Source organism: Amphiura filiformis, chromosome 13 (assembly GCF_039555335.1).
Source record: "Amphiura filiformis chromosome 13, Afil_fr2py, whole genome shotgun sequence".
NCBI lineage: Eukaryota > Metazoa > Echinodermata > Ophiuroidea > Amphilepidida > Amphiuridae > Amphiura > Amphiura filiformis.
This window is the reverse complement of record NC_092640.1, coordinates 26186582-26204640: the sequence shown is the minus strand read 5'-3', so window position 1 is coordinate 26204640 and position 18059 is coordinate 26186582. Positions and strand designations below refer to the sequence as shown.

At 37.0% G+C, this 18059-nt stretch overlaps 1 protein-coding gene across 1 annotated transcript in view; it reads left to right on the top strand.

Moving 5' to 3' along the window:
• LOC140168168 (myosin light chain kinase, smooth muscle-like) overlaps positions 1-18059 on the top strand; it is a 145531-nt gene that overhangs the window by 55742 nt on the left and 71730 nt on the right. The gene's annotated exons all lie outside the window — the stretch shown is intronic.

Genomic DNA, 18059 nt, shown 5'->3' with positions numbered 1-18059 from the left:
ATGAGTTCAAATTAGCAACATTTTTTACAAAATGTAATTCTTGGAAAACGGAACAAATAACTGCATTTCTGCCTAAGGGTTAAACCCCTTATTTTTTTCTTTGGGGTTTCTGATTTTCAGTGATCTGTAGAGATTGGGTTCAACGTGTGGTCATGTATTCTCATCAGATGTGATGATAGGAAGTCAGTGGAAATTCCTGAGGAGGGGGGGGGGGTCTCCCTGGTTGAAGGTATACGGGGATGTGCCACGGTTTGGGGGTCCATTTTCGGCGATGTTGGTATATCGATGGGTTTTCAGACCAATATGCCCAAATTGGGTGCATTTAGGCAACAGTGTCCTTAAACATGTTAAAAGCACATAATTAGGTCATTTGGGTGCTTTTTGGGTGCTTTCTGTGAAAAATTGATATACTGATGGGTTACAAAAACAGCAAAAATTAGGCATAGAGAAAGTCTGCGTGGCACATCCCTGCATAAAATATGGTTAACTAAAAGGCTCAACGATTAACAAAAAAATATTAATCTCTGACTAAAATAACACTTCTTAACATAGAATCGAAATTCATTTTACTCACTTCTTTTCAAAGATTGCAATTTGTCACTCTTTGATGAGTGTTCCCTCACATCAGCTTTCTTTCCCCTTTAAAAATTCCTTTACAAGCATGGTAAGAGACAATTACATATCTGGGTGCACCACTTCACTAATTCGTTGATAATTAGGCCATAATTATAATATTAATTAGATGTTGTTTTTGATCCAAAAAATTAGTGCTAGGTATTTTAAGCTGAACCTAAATGATACAATACAAAGTTATACATTGCAAAAATGGTTCATTGGCGGCCAGGATTCGCAGTGCGTATAATTAAAAAGTTGGACACAAGTATTAAACTACAGATATGCCCTATTCGCTGATTAACTGGATGAAAACACAAGACCTGAAAAATAATAACACACTGGTAACAAAAGTTATGTATATTATTGGGGCAAGTAATCCAATTACTACACTGAAATTTCAGTGACTCAAGACAAGCGGTTCAGTTTATATGATCGGAAATGAGGTACATCCTAGCGGTACCTTATTTCTTATCATAAATAACGAACCGATTGTCTTGGGTCACTGAAATTCCAGTGTAGTAATTGGATTCCTTGCCTACATAACTTTTGTTACCACTGTGTTATTAGTTTTTGAGAAAAATGCAAAAATAGACACAATTTTATAGAGGGGTGTAGTACCCCCTTAAGATTTAAATCATGTTTAGGCCCAAGTAGCCGCAATATTTTTGTGTCACGTTCTTCTCAGATTTCATTATAAGGGCGCAGACCACTATAATTAAGCTCCTCACGTCAAAATCAACATTTCTACGCGGCGTTAAATAATATCTCCCGGCCCGCGTGTTTTAATACATGTACCATTTTTCACTTTTTTCATGCAAGGGGAAATTCCAGAGACTGAGAGGGCCTACTTTTTTTGGTTAAATCGATTTTTTAAATTTCATGTCAAATTTTAGCGATCAATATGTTATCATTTCTGTCTTTCAATCCGAATCATGCCGCTCTTGCGGAGAATAGTAGGACTATGGGATATGGTAGGACACAGTCCAATGTAGACCTACGTGAGCCGGAACTCATCACCATTGTACTTTTGCGTAAATCCATGTGTAGTGATTTTCGTACATCGCCCAATGGTCTAGAACCATAACTCGCCCTTAACTCTCACGTAACTCACGAAATGGTTTAACCCCGGGGTTTAACCGTAACTCACCCAATGGTCTAACCATAACTCGCCAAATTGTCTAACTGTAACTCGCCCTAAACTTACCGCCACATAACTCGCCAACTTACTATTCCGGATCCCTCATTTATAAAAGCTTTTCCCATTAGCCTCCCATTAGCCCAGCTAAGCTCAGCTAGATTCCCCTTTGAACTTGACATTATTTTATGATTTTCCTGTCACCCCTCGACCTCATTCAATCACTCACTGTCAGTATCATATACTGCGCCAATAAAGTATCCTTACACTTGGAAAAATAATCACAATTTCAAAACTGAGCAATATTGAGGTAAATGGTTTTTTTAATAGATGCACTTTCTAATCCTGCACATTATGACACCACATTGAACCCAATGTGACCTCCAGAAGTAATGTTACAAGCAATTGAATAGACGAAGGTCCAGTTTTAAAAGTGACAAACTGGCCTATACAAGGCACAAAAAGATTCCAACAAGGGCAACAAAGAGACAACACAGTTTCTTCAATGAAGCGTTATTTAAAGCAGTTTTTATTTCAGTTTTACTTCTCTGTACTTTTCATAACTTTCATTTTATTTGTCAGTTCTTTTGTTTCAGTTTTCTTTTGTTCCTTTTGTTTTAAATTAAAGCCAAACGCATAAATTAGCCATTCACCACTCTCAAACCAGATGTCTAGTCTGTGGAGTTTTGAATAGGCCCGTTTGTCACAAATTTACCACAATATTGTTCAGTTTGGAAATTGTGATCATTTTTCCAAGTGTAATGATACTTTATTGGCGCAGTATATTATTAATGCCAAGTGTAACAGAACTTCCCACTTACATTTACATATTGGCCACATTTGTGAAATTTTAAGACAACCCCCATCGGGGGAGGGCACTTAACACAATCGACCATACGGGTATGCTCCCTGAACCCCCCTTTTTGGATTTCGCAGCTCCGAAAGACCCCCTAAGAATAACAACCAAAAATATAAGATGTTTAGATCTAAAGCTTTGCTTTGTTTGAACTTAGAAAATACAGTAAAGCCTTCGCTTCCGATGATCACCTTGTAGCGTCATTGGTAGTATTCAAACTCATTTTGTCTAAATACCAAAGAAGAGATAATGTACTAATAAATCACAAAAGATGACTTCGAATTAATTACTTCCCTATACAAATATGTAGGCCTATCTATTTATACTAATACAATATTTATGTGAATACAAGCTTAGGAATTTAAGAATGATTATGATATTTTCTTGAGGGTAAAAGATCAAAGCCTTGATTGAGAGCAAATCCGCCATTTAAAATCCACTAGGATCTCATCAAGCATGCGCATCGGTTTATAGTACACAGTTCCTTAGATTTCTACATTCATAGAATGACCTTTCCATCTGTTGGGTACAAAAACCCATCCTCCACAACAGAGGTCAACTTTTGAGCTGTGAATTGTTGAATGAAATTTATTGAACTTTGCTATTGGAGATCAAACCACTGTGACTCATATAAAGTAATAGGCCTATATTTTTAAGTGAATGTACTAGTATGTTGTAAATAAGATAGCTGCTTTGTTTGATACACTGATACTTTTCATATAAATACAAGTAAAGTGATGTGGAATTTTGTACAAAATTTGTGCCGAAAAGTGGATTTTTAAGTCCCAAAGTGGTCTTCCCCGGGGTGTTCTTTGTAGTCCCAAAGTGGTCTTCCACAAGGGTGTTCTTTGTAGTCCCAAAGTGGTCTTCCACGGGGGTATTCCTTGTACTTTTTGTAGTCCCAAAGTGGTCTTCCCCATAGGTATTCCTTGTAGTCCCAAAGTGGTCTTCCCCGTGGGTATTCCTTGTAGTCCCAAAGTGGCCTACCACGGGGGTATTCCTTGCAGTCTCCGAGTGGTCTTCCCCGGGGTATTCCTTGTGGTCCCAAAGTGGACTTCCACGGGGTATTCCTTGTAATCCCAAAGTGGTCTACACGGGGTATTCCTTGTATAGTCCAGGAGCAAGATCCCACAGGGGGCCTAAATAAGGACTTGGTTCATCCCCCACTACATACAAGGTTTGACACCATAGGTAGTTAGTATGGACCCTCTAGATCACTGCTAGGTAGGTAGTGGACTCAAATTGTGGTATCACTTTTTTTTTACAGGTCATTTTATGTATGGACGTATAATCGCATAAATTCACCAAAAATATGACAAAATTAAGGGGTAGGGGAGATATAAACTCCAAGAACTCGACTTTTACTCGTGATTTTGAATTCATTTTAGTATCAATATGTAGCTAAATGATTTTCCTAACTTTCTAGTATTATTTTTAAACAAAAACAGGTTTCCTTTGAGCATATTTGGAAGTATATAGTCCATAAATGAGTGGTAATCTGATTTTTTAAACCATATGTGTAAAGTTTGACATTGGCCTCAAATCTCACAACTATACCACTTTATATTTTCAAAATTGATTCAGTTTCCATTTTTAATTTTTTAATTTAAATTTTAATGTTTTATTTTGTTTTTAATGTTAAGCATATCAAGGGAAACATTATTGTAACAGTTCCAATCATTATATTATGTATAAGTTCTTTGGGGTGTCTGTGGGACGGGGTGTGTGTGGGGTGCTGGGTGTACATAGGGTAGGGGTGTGTGTGGGGGGATGAATGTGTGTGCACATGTCTTAATATGTCACTACACTGCACCAACTTCCATTTACAAAATCTGTTAAGTTTCCATTGATGTAATATTTTGAATATTTTTGTGTAGGATGTGAGTAACCACTGGGAAAGAGACAAAAAATGTTTTAAAAAAACCAAAAAAAACCAACCAAAACAGATGTTGATTTCCCTCGTATATCAGCATAACATAGAAAAATATTAAGGGGTAGGGGAAAGTAAATCATCAGAACTCAATATTTTACTCATGATATTGACTTCATCTTGGTATTAATTCTATTCAATTCAATTCAATATGTATATCTAATTGATCTAACTTTTTAGTATTATTTTAAAGCAAAGCAACCATCAGTTGTCAGGTAGATACACAGAAACTGTGAGAAAAGGGCACGTTTTCTATGTCTAACAGCGTAAATATGACAATATTAAGGGGTAGGGGAAATATAAACTGCCATAACTCAACTTTTACTCATGAAAATGAATTCATCTTGGTATCAAAATGTATCTAAGTGATTGTTCTAACTTTCTAGTATCATTTTAAAGCAAAGCAACCATTAGTTGTCAGGTAGATACACAGAAACTGTGAGAAAAGGGTACGTTTTCTATGATTAACAGCGTAAATATGACAATATTAAAGGGTAGGGGAAATATAAACTGCCATAACTCAACTTTTACTCATGAAAATGAATTCATCTTGGTATCAAAATGTATCTAAGTGATTGTTCTAACTTTCTAGTATCATTTTAAAGCAAAGCAACCATTAGTTGTCAGGTAGATACACAGAAACTGTGGGAAAAGGGTACGTTTTCTATGTCTAACAGCGTAAATATGACAATATTAAGGGGTAGGGGAAATATAAACTGCCATAACTCAACTTTTACTCATGAAAATGAATTCATCTTGGTATCAAAATGTATCTAAGTGATTATTCTAACTTTCTAGTATCATTTTAAAGCAAAGCAACCATTAGTTGTCAGACAAATATACAGAAACTGTGAGGAAAAGGTAACTTTTCTATGTCTAACAGCGTGAAGATGACAATATTACGGGGTAGGGGAAATGTAAACTGTCATAACTCAACTTTTACTCATGAAATTGAATTCATCTTGGTATCCAAATATATCCAAGTCATTGGTCTAGCTTTCTAGTATTATTTTAAAGCAAAGCTATCATTATTTGTCAGGCAGATATACAGAAACTGTGAGGAAAAGGTAAATTTTCTATGTCTAACAGCGTAAAATGACAATATTAAGGGTAGGGGAAATTTGTAACTGCCATAACTCAACTTTTACTCATGAAAATGAATTCATCTTGGTATCAAAATGTATCTAAGTGATTGTTCTAACTTACTAGTATTATTTTAAAGCAAAGCGAACATTATTTGTCAGGTAGATACACAGTATTTGTGAGGAAAAGGTAACTATTCTATGTCTAACAGCATAAATAAATATGACAATATTAAGGGGTACGGGAAATATAAACTGCCACAACTCAACTTTTACTCATGAAAATGAATTCATCTTGGTATCAAAATGTATTTAAGTGATTGTTCTAACTTTCTAGTATTATTTCAAAGCAAAGCGATCATTAGTTGTCTGGTAGATACAAAGTAACTGTGAGGAAAAGGTAAATATTCTATGTCTAACAGCTTAAATATGACAATATTAAGGGGTAGAGGACATATAAACTGCCATAACTCAACATTTACTCATGAGAATGAATTCATCTTGGTATTAAAATGTATCTAATTGGTTGTTCTAACTTTCTAGTATTATTATAAAGCAAAGCGACCATTATTTGTCAGAATCTGTGAGGAAAAGGTAAATGTTCTATGTCTAACAGCATAAAATGACAATATTAAGGGGTAGGGGAAATGTAAACTGTCATAACTCAACTTTTACTCATGAAATTGAATTCATCTTGGTATCAAAATATATCCAAGTTATTGGTCTAGCTTTCTAGTATTATTTTAAAGCAAAGCGATCATTATTTGTCAGGCAGATATACAGAAACTGTGAGGAAAAGGTACATTTTCTATGTCTAACAGCGTAAAATGACAATATTAAGGGGTAGGGGAAATTTGTAACTGCCATAACTCAACTTTTACTCATGAAAATGAATTCATCTTGGTATCAAAATGTATCTAAGTGATTGTTCTAACTTACTAGTATTATTTTAAAGCAAAGCGAACATTATTTGTCAGGTACATGTAGATACACAGTATTTGTGAGGAAAAGGTAACTATTCTATGTCTAACAGCATAAATAAATATGACAATATTAAGGGGTACGGGAAATATAAACTGCCACAACTCAACTTTTACTCATGAAAATGAATTCATCTTGGTATCAAAATGTATTTAAGTGATTGTTCTAACTTTCTAGTATTATTATAAAGCAATGCGACCATTATTTGTCAGAATCTGTGAGGAAAAGGTAAATGTTCTATGTCTAACAACATAAAATGACAATATTAAGGGGTAGGGGAAATTTATAACTGCCATAACTCAACTTTTACTCATGAAAATGAATTCATCTTGGTATCAGAATGTATCTGATTGGCTGTTCTAACTTACTTTAAACAAAGCGATCATTAGTTGTCAGGTAGATACACAGAAACTGTGAGAAGGGGACCGTTCACAAACACTTGTAAGGGGGAGGGGCCTGATGCAAAAAAATTTCATCACCAAAATTTTTCAGGCCCCCCCCTTTACAGACCTCAAAAATTTTAGGCCCCTTTTTGACATGAAAATTATGGGTCAACCCCATAGAAAATCATATAAACTCAATTTTTCCAGGAAAAATTTTCAGACCCCCTTTTGCATCAGCCCCCCCTACAAGTGTTTGTGAACAGCCCTAAATATGACAATATCAAGGGGTAGGGGAAATATAAACTCCCATAACTCAACTACTCGTGATAATGAATTCATCTAACGTTCTAGTATCATTAGTTGTTATGTAGATATAAAGGAAATGTGAGAAAAACTTCCATGTGTAACAGTGTCAAATATGGTAATATTAAGGGTAGGGGAAATATTACCATAACTCAACTTTGGCTGCATTAACTGTGAAGGGGAACACGGGAATACAAATCGTTGCAACAAAATTTGAATGTAGTATGCGATTGAGGTTTCTTATGTTAATTGGTGCAATTGGACCATTTTTAAAATTTGATCTTTATTTATGATATTTTTGATATATTCAACGTTATAACCCCCGAACTAAGCTTCGTAGAACTATGACAATTGTCTTCTTTTAAATTCTTAGCGATGAGAGGAACAATTTGAGATTACAACATTACAACATTATAGGATAATTTTTTAGTATTGGCCAGTTATGACCTTCAACCCCTCGTGGGAAACTTAATTGCTTCAACCCCTCGTGGGAAACTTAATTGCTTTTAAAATAATGCCAGAAAATGAGAACAATCAAATAGCTACATATTGATACCAAAATGGAATTCATTTTCATCATTGAAACCTGTGTTTTGGTGATTTGTATGTCCCCTTACCCCTTAATATTGTCATATTTTACGCTGTTAGACATTGAATATTAACATTTTCATACATTTTATGTCTATCTACCAGACAACTAATGACTTTATTGCTTTTAAAATAATACTTGAAAGTTAGAACTATCAAATAGCTACATATTGATACCAAAATTAATTCATTTTCATCAGTAAAACTTGAGTTTGGGTGATTTGTATGTCCCCTTACCCCTTAATATTGACATATTTTACGCTGTTAGACATTGAATATTAACATTTTCATACATTTTATGTCTATCTACCAGACAACTAATGACTTTATTGCTTTTAAAATAATACTAGAAAGTTAGAACTATCAAATAGCTACATATTGATACCAAAATGAATTCATTTTCATCAGTAAAACTTGAGGTTTGGTGATTTGTATGTCCCCTACCCCTTAATATTGTCATATTTTACGCTGTTAGACATAGAATATCAACATTTTTCTCATATTGTATGTTTAACTACCTGACAACTAATGACTTAATTGCTTTTAAAATAATACTAGAAAGTTAGAACTATCAAATAGCTACATATTGATACCAAAATTAATTCATTTTCATCAGTAAAACTTGAGTTTGGGTGATTTGTATGTCCCCTTACCCCTTAATATTGTCATATTTTATGCTGTTAGACATTGAATATTAACATTTTCATACATTTTATGTCTATCTACCAGACAACTAATGACTTAATTGCTTTTAAAATAATACTAGAAAGTTAGAACTATCAAATAGCTACATATTGATACCAAAATGAATTCATTTTCTTCAGTAAAACTTGAGTTTTGGTGATTTGTATGTCCCCTACCCCTTAATATTGTCATATTTTATGCTGTTAGACATGGAATATCAACATTTTTCTCATATTGTATGTTTAACTACCTGACATCTAATGGCTTAATTGCTTTTAAAATTATACTTGAAAGTTAGAACTATCAAATAGCTACATATTGATACCAAAATTAATTCATTTTCATCAGTAAAACTTGAGTTTGGGTGATTTGTATGTCCCCTTACCCTTAATATTGTCATATTTTATGCTGTTAGACATTGAATATTAACATTTTCATACATTTTATGTCTATCTACCAGACAACTAATGACTTAATTGCTTTTAAAATAATACTAGAAAGTTAGAACTATCAAATAGCTACATATTGATACCAAAATGAATTCATTTTCTTCAGTAAAACTTGAGTTTTGGTGATTTGTATGTCCCCTACCCTTAATATTGTCATATTTTATGCTGTTAGACATGGAATATCAAAATTTTTCTCATGTTGTATGTTTAACTACCTGACAACTAATGGCTTAATTGCTTTTAAAATAATACTTGAAAGTTAGAACTATCAAATAGCTACATATTGATACCAAAATTAATTCATTTTCATCATTGAAACCTGTGTTTTGGTGATTCGTATGTCCCCTTAACCCTTAATATTGACATATTTTACACTGTTAGACATTGAATATTAACATTTTCATACATTTTATGTCTATCTACCAGACAACTAATGACTTTATTGCTTTTAAAATAATACTTGAAAGTTAGAACTATCAAATAGCTACATATTGATACCAAAATTAATTCATTTTCATCAGTAAAACTTGAGTTTGGGTGATTTGTATGTCCCCTTACCCCTTAATATTGACATATTTTACGCTGTTAGACATTGAATATTAACATTTTCATACATTTTATGTCTATCTACCAGACAACTAATGACTTTATTGCTTTTAAAATAATACTAGAAAGTTAGAACTATCAAATAGCTACATATTGATACCAAAATGAATTAACTTTCATCAGTAAAACTTGAGTTTTGGCGATTTGTATGTCCCCTACCCCTTAATATTGTCATATTTTACGCTGTTAGACATGGAATATCAACATTTTTTCTCATATTGTATGTTTAACTAACTGGCAACTAATGGTTTAATTGCTTTTAAAATAATGCCTGAAAATGAGAACAATCAAATAGCTACATATTGATACCAAAATGAATTCATTTTCATCAGTAAAACTTGAGTTTGGGTGATTTGTATGTCACCTTACCCCTTAATATTGTCATATTTTACGCTGTTAGACATTGAATATTAACATGTTCATACATTTTATGTCTATCTACCGGACAACTAATGGCTTAATTGCTTTTAAAATAATACTAGAAAGTTAGAACTATCAAATAGCTACATATTGATACCAAAATGAATTAACTTTCATCAGTAAAACTTGAGTTTTGGGGATTTGTATGTCCCCTACCCCCTTAATATTGTCATATTTTATGCTGTTAGACATGGCGGGAATATCAACATTTTTCTCATATTGTATGTTTAACTACCTGACAACTAATGGTTTAATTGCTTTTAAAATAATGCCTGAAAATGAGAACAATCAAATACTACATATTGATACCAAAATGAATTCATTTTCATCAGTAAAACTTGAGTTTGGTGATTTGTATGTCCCCTACCCCTTAATATTGTCATATTTTACGCTGTTAGACATGGAATATCAAAATTTTTCTCATATTGTTTGTTAAATACCTGATAACTAATGGTTTAATTGCTTTTAAAATAATGCCAGAAAATGAGAACAATCAAATATCTACGTATTGATACCGAAATGGAATTCATTTTCATCCGTAAAACTTGTTTTTGGTGATTTTTATGTCCCCTGCCCCTTAATATTGTCATATTTTACGCTGTTAGACATGGAATATCAACATTTTTCTCATATTGTATGTTTAACTATCTGTCAACTAATGGTTTAATTGCTTTTAAATAATACTAGAAAGTTAGAACTATCAATTAACTGCATATTGTTACCAAAATGAATTCATTTTCATCAGTAAAACTTGAGTTTTGGTAATTTGAATGTCCCCTACACCTTAATATTGTCATATTTTACGGTACTACACATGAAAAATTGACATTTTTTAAACATTTTATGTCTTTCCAGCTAACAATTAATGGTTATTTTGCTTTAAAAGAGTACAACAACCAAATAGCTATATATTAATGCCAAAATGAATGAATTATAATGAATAAATGTCGAGTTACGTTGGTTTGCACGTCCCCTAACCTTTAATATTGTCAAATTTTACGCTGTTACACATGGGAAAATTAACATTTTTATCATATTTTATGTCTATCTTATGGTTTTTCTGTTAAAAATAATACTGGAAAGTTAGAGCAATCAATTAGCTACATGTTGATACCAAAATGAATTCATTATCATGAGTAAAGGTTGAGTTATGGTGGTTTTTATTTCCCCTACCCTTAATAATGCCATATTTGACATGGTTATACATAGAAAAGTAACCTTTTCTCACATTTTATGGCTATCTACCTGACAATTAATGTTTGCTTTGCTTTAAAATAATACTAACACATTTGAACAATCAATTAGCTACATATTAATTCCAAAATGAATTCATTATCATGAGTTGAAGTTGAGTTATGATGGTTTATATTTCCCCTACCCCTTAATATTGTTACACACACTGCTACATGTGGAAAAGTAACTATTTTTTACATTTTCAGTCTATTTTCCTGACAAACAGCGGTTGATCTCACCCCACACATATAAATATTCAAAATATTACATGAATGGCAACTTACCAAACAAATTTTGTTAATAGAACTTATATAGTTTAGCCGAGTGACATATTAAGACATGTAAAACACCCCAACCCTGAACCCTATACACACCCCACACCCACCCCCACACCCCCACACACCTACCCAAAACCCACACAACACAAACCAACATGCAAGCAAACATGCACATACATAAATATTTGAACCAGAACATCAAAGTTTGCCTAGATATGGTTGATATTAAAAACAAAATTAAAAAATGGAAACTTAATTAATTTTGAAAATAAAAATTGGCACAATAGTAAAATTTGAAGCCAATCTCACAAAAACACCCACCCTACGCATTGTTGTGAAAAATCTAATTTTTCACTAATGTATGGACTGGCCACTTCAAATCACGATCAAATGAAACCTAGGTTTGCTTTCAAATAATACTAGGCAGTTAGATCAATCAATTAGCTACATATTCATACCAAAATAAATTCATTATTATGAGTAAAAGTTGCGTTCTTGGAGTTTATATTTCCCCTACCCCTTAATTTTGTCCTATTTTTGGTGATTTTATGCGATTATACGTCCATACATAAAATGACCTGTAAAAAAAAAGTGATACCACAATTTGAGTCCACTACCTACCTAGCAGTGATCTAGAGGGTCCATACTAACTACCTATGGTGTCAAACCTTGTATGTAGTGGGGGATGAACGAAGTCATTTTTTGAGGTTGCTGCTCCTGTACTAGTAGTCCCAAAGTGGTCTTTCACGGGGTGTTCCTTGTAGTCCCAAAGTGGTCTTTGACGGGGTATTCCTCGTAGTCGCAAAGTGGTCTTCCACGGGTATACCTCGTAGTCCCAAAGTGGTCTTCCACAGGGGTATTCCTTGTAGTCCCAACGTGGTCTTCCACGGGGTATTCCTTGTAATCCCAAAGTGGTCTTCCACGGGGTATTCCTTGTAGTCCCAAAGTGGTCTTCCACGGGGTATTCCTTGTAGTCCCAAAGTGGTCTTTCACGGGGTATTCCTTGTAGTCCCAAAGTGGTCTTCCATGGGGGTATTCCTTGTAGTCCCAAAGTGGTCTTTCACGGGGGTATTCCTTGTAGTCCCAAAGTGGTCTTCCACGAGGGTATTCCTTGTAGTCCCAAAGTGGTCTTTCACGGTGGTATTCCTTGTAGTCCCAAAGTGGTCTTCCACGAGGGTATTCCTTGTAGTCCCAAAGTGGTCTTTCACGGTGGTATTCCTTGTAGTCCCAAAGTGGTCTTTCACGGGGTATTCCTTGTAGTCCCAAAGTGGTCTTCCACGGGGTATTCCTTGTAGTCCTAAAGTAGTATTCCACGGGGGTATGCCTTGTAGTCCCAAAGTGGTCTTCCACAGGGATATTCCTTGTAGTCCCAAAGTGGCCTTCCCGGGGATATTCCTTGTAGTCCTAAAGGGGCCTTCCCCGGGGTTCGTCGTAGTTCTAAAGTGGTATGCCCGTCGTCCAAAAGTGGTCTTCCACGGAGCCCAAACTGGTTTCCCATGGGTGTATTTCTAGTAGTCCCAAAGTAGTCTTCCACGGGGTTCCTTGTAGTCCCAAAGTGGTCTTCACGGGGTATTCCTTGTAGTCCCAAAGTGAACTTCCACGGAAGTATTCCTTGTAGTCCCAAAGTGGTCTTTCACGGGATATTCCTTGTAGTCCAAAAAGGTCTTCCACGGGGTATTCCTTGTTGTACCAAAGTGGTCTTCCACCGAGGGGTATTCCTTGTAGTCTCAAAGTGGTCTTCCATAGGGGTATTCCTAGTAGTCCCAGAGTGGTCTTTCACAGGGTATTCCTAGAAGTCCCAAAGTGGTCTTTCACGGGGTATTCCTTGTAGTCCCAAAGTGGTCTTCCACGGGGTATTCCTTGTAGTCCCAAAGTGATCTTCCACGGGGTATTCCTTGTAGTCCAAAAAAGGTCTTCCACGGGGGTATTCCTTGTAGTTCCAAGATGGTCTTCCTCGGGGGTATTCCTTGTAGTCCCAAAGTGGTCTTTCACGGTGGTATTCCTTGTAGTTCCAAAGTGGTCTTTCACGGGGTATTCCTTGTAGTCCCAAAGTGGTCTTCCACGGGGGTATTCCTTGTAGTCCTAAAGTAGTATTACCCGGGGTATTCCTTGTAGTCCCAAAGTGGCCTTCCCGGGGATATTCCTTGTAGTCCTAAAGTGGTCTTCCCCGGGGTTCCTTGTAGTTCTAAAGTGGTATGCCCGTCGTCCAAAAGTGGTCTTCCACGGAGCCTAAACTGGTTTCCATGGGTGTATTTCTAGTAGTCCCAAAGTAGTCTTCCACGGGGTTCCTTGTAGTCCCAAAGTGGTCTTCACGGGAGTATTCCTTGTAGTCCCAAAGTGAACTTCCACGGGAGTATTCCTTGTAGTCCCAAAGTGGTCTTTCACGGGATATTCCTTGTAGTCCAAAAAAGGTCTTCCACGGGGGTATTCCTTGTTGTACCAAAGTGGTCTTCCACCGAGGGGTATTCCTTGTAGTCTCAAAGTGGTCTTCCATAGGGGTATTCCTAGTAGTCCCAGGGTGGTCTTTCACAGGGTATTCCTAGAAGTCCCAAAGTGGTCTTTCACGGGGTATTCCTTGTAGTCCCAAAGTGGTCTTCCACGGGGTATTCCTTGTAGTCCCAAAGTGGTCTTCCACGGGAGGGAGTATTCCTTGTAGTCCCAAAGTGGTCTTCCACGGGGGTATTCCTAGTAGTCCCAAAGTGGTCTTTCACGGGGTATTCCTTGTAGTCCCAAAGTGGTCTTTCACGTGGTATTCCTTGTAATCCCAAAGTGGTCTTTCACGGGGTATTCCTTGTAGTCCCAAAGTGGTCTTCCACGGGGTCCACAGGGGTATTCCTTGTAGTCCCAAAGTGATCTTCCACGGGGTATTCCTTGTAGTCCCAAAAGTGATCTTTCACGGGTTATTCCTTGTAGTCCAAAAAGGTCTTCCACGGGGTATTCCTTGTAGTCCCAAAGTGGTCTTCACGGGGGTATTCCTTGTAGTCCCAAAGTGAACTTCCACGGGAGTATTCCTTGTAGTCCCAAAGTGGTCTTTCACGGGATATTCCTTGTAGTCCAAAAAAGGTCTTCCACGGGGTATTCCTTGTTGTACCAAAGTGGTCTTCCACCGAGGGGTATTCCTTGTAGTCTCAAAGTGGTCTTCCATAGGGGTATTCCTAGTAGTCCCAGAGTGGTCTTTCACAGGGTATTCCTAGAAGTCCCAAAGTGGTCTTTCACGGGGTATTCCTTGTAGTCCCAAAGTGGTCTTCCACGGGGGATTCCTTGTAGTCCCAAAGTGGTCTTCCACGGGAGGGAGTATTCCTTCCACGGGGGTATTCCTAGTAGTCCCAAAGTGGTCTTTCACGGGGTATTCCTTGTATTCCCAAAGTGGTCTTTCACGTGGTATTCCTTGTAATCCCAAAGTGGTCTTTCACGGGGTATTCCTTGTAGTCCAAAAAAGGTCTTCCACGGGGGTATTCCTTGTAGTCCCAAAGTGGTCTTCCACGGGGTCCACGTGGGTATTCCTTGTAGTCCCAAAGTGATCTTCCACGGGGTATTCCTTGTAGTCCCAAAAGTGATCTTCCACGGGGTATTCCTTGTAGTCCAAAAAAGGTCTTCCACGGGGGTATTCCTTGTAGTCCCAAAGTGATCTTCCACGGGGTATTCCTTGTAGTCCAAAAAAGGTCTTCCACGGGGGTATTCCTTGTAGTTCCAAGATGGTCTTCCTCGGGGTATCCCTTGTAGTCCCAAAGTGGTCTTTCACGGGGGTATTCCTTGTAGTCCCAAAGTGGTCTTCCCCGGGGGTATTCCTTGTAGTCCCAAAGTGGTCTTCCACGGGATTTTCCTTGTAGTCCCAAAGTGGTCTTCCACGGGGTGTTCCATGAAGTCCCAAAGTGGTTTTCCACACAGGGGTATTCCTTGTAGTCCCAAGGTGGTCTTCCTCGGGGGTATTCCTTGTAGTCCCAAAGTGGTCTTCCTCGGGGGTATTCCTTGTAGTCCCAAAGTGATCTTCCACGGGGTATTCCTTGTAGTCCAAAAAAGGTCTTCCACGGGGGTATTCCTTGTAGTTCCAAGATGGTCTTCCTCGGGGTATCCCTTGTAGTCCCAAAGTGGTCTTTCACGGGGGTATTCCTTGTAGTCCCAAAGTGGTCTTCCCCGGGGGTGTTCCTTGAAGTCCCAAAGTGGTCTTCCACGGGGTATTCCTTGAAGCCCCACAGTGGTCTTCCACACGGGGTATTCTTTGTAGTCCCAAGGTGGTCTTCCTCGGGGGTATTCCTTGTAGTCCCAAAGCAGTGGTCCTCCACAGAGGTAATCCTTGTAGTCCTAAAGTGGTCTTCCCTGGGGGTCTTTCTTGTGGATCTGCATGGTCAGTGATGGTGATTATCTCAGTTAAGACAAAGCCCCCCCCCCCTCTCCCGTGATACATCATCCAAATGACTCGGCTTATACGTACAGGGGTGTCTATGGAATAGGTTCAAACTTCGGCCCCTTTCCCACTTCCCCATCCGCGGTTCCTCATCCCTGTGTCACAGGTGAGTTCCCCCGATTATTGCACTGCCTTTGATCTATGTGAAGTGAACAGGAAAGGTATAGATATAGTAATAAATGATAATTATAAATAAATTCAATTTGAAAGTACATTCAATGACGAACCTGATTTAAATCTGTACTTGTGGCAGCTATTGAACTTTTACATGTATTTTCATGAATACCATGTATTGTTCATTCTGGGTAATTCCTTGAGAAAAGCTAGAAATGACAGCTAGTTTGACTGGTATGTAAGGTCTGGTGGTACTCTCGAGACTTTGTTGATGGCCTCTTTGCTCTGAGAAACGCGTGGTCCAGGCCAGGTTGAGCATTTGTCGCACGCTTTTCGTGGGTACAACATGCAACATTTGTATTGAAGTGTTGTAGTTGGACGCAATATTCGGATTTGATAAAGTTTGTGAGGTTTTCAGAGATGACGTTCTCCTAAAAGGTACGTAATTAAAACGATATCACGTATAATAAAAAGTACTAACTTCATTAAACATGTACGTCAACTCATCATTTTACAGATACTGCGAAATTTAAAATATGAGCCCGTATTTTTGTCCCGCGATTGTACATGGCCTGGGGTATTGATGTTTTGTCATATTGCATAATTTGCGTAGCACTACTTATCGTCCATGGTTTATTCATATCTTCTTTTTTTTTTTTTTTATAATATTGTGTGATCAGTTAGATTGTATGTTGTTTGACATTTTCAAATTCGTGGGAAATTGTGAAAATCAAGAGGACGCGAGAAAAGTTACGCATGTTAAACGGTGCTGTTATAAGGTGGTACTACACCACTTGATAAATGTGTGACTATTTTTGCATTTTCTCAAAAACTAATGACACACCAGGTAACAAAAGTTATGTATATTATAGGGGAAAGGAATCCAGGTACTACACTGGAATTACAATGACTTAAGACAAGCGGTACGTTATTTATGATATTCACTGAAATTTCAGTGGAGTAATTGGATTCCTCGCCCCTATAATATAAGCCCTATACATAACTTTTGTTATGTGTGCAGTTATTTTTTGAGAAAAATGCAAAATTAGTCACAAAATTTATCAGGGGGTGTAGTAGTACTACCTTATATATCAGGGATCTTAAATAAAACACGAAGAGGCATGAAATTGATATTTGATAGGTATTGCGAAAAGTGGTAAAACTACGTTAAGTTCGATTTAGTGTACGTGCGGGTTTGTAGTGTAGCTTAGTGTAGGGGTGTGGGGTGAGTTGTGTGGGGTTGGGTGCATTATTGGGGTGGGATGGGAGGGGCATGGGGTATGTAATGTTACTTCAACGGTGTAGCTGGCCCGGATAGCCGGTTGTTGGGTTATTGGGTGTGTCGGGTGAGTGTTATATGGTGTGTAATGTGTCAATTTGGTGGATGCGCGTTGTAAATTTTGAGTCGGTGAAAAAAAAAGATATTGTGGCAAACAGTATCAGCAGATATGGAGACAAGTGAACCAGGTGCACCGTGCATGCATGTGTTTCCTATAAAAGCTTCAGTGCCAAGCTATTTACACAAATACAGGTCAACATTTAACCCAATAGCTTGCCTATTTTATAGACTTTCTTTTCAAATCTATTCAATAATAACAACTCAGAGAATTGTGGTTTGTATACATTCATGTCACAAAACTCACGCACGGGAGACCTCAAATTGTTTGCTTTCTAACAAACCATGAATAGTAACTGTAAAGTCTGACTGAGACTCAATTATAGCTGCTAGGGTTTTGTTAAGAGAAAGGACAATTTAGCGGAGTCTGGGATCATATAGTTGTTTCTAGAGGATTTAATTGGAATTATAGTCCAGTCAGATGTTTCATTAGATTTTCACGTGAAGAAACAATTTGCTGCAAGTTGAAATCCAAGACTACAAATGAATATCTGGTGAAAAAAATTGTTATTGATGAGAATCCGGAGATGGATGATTAATGTCATTCCCAAGCGATAGTCTGGACTGAAGTGGTGATGTCTTTAAGACACCAGAATTTAGC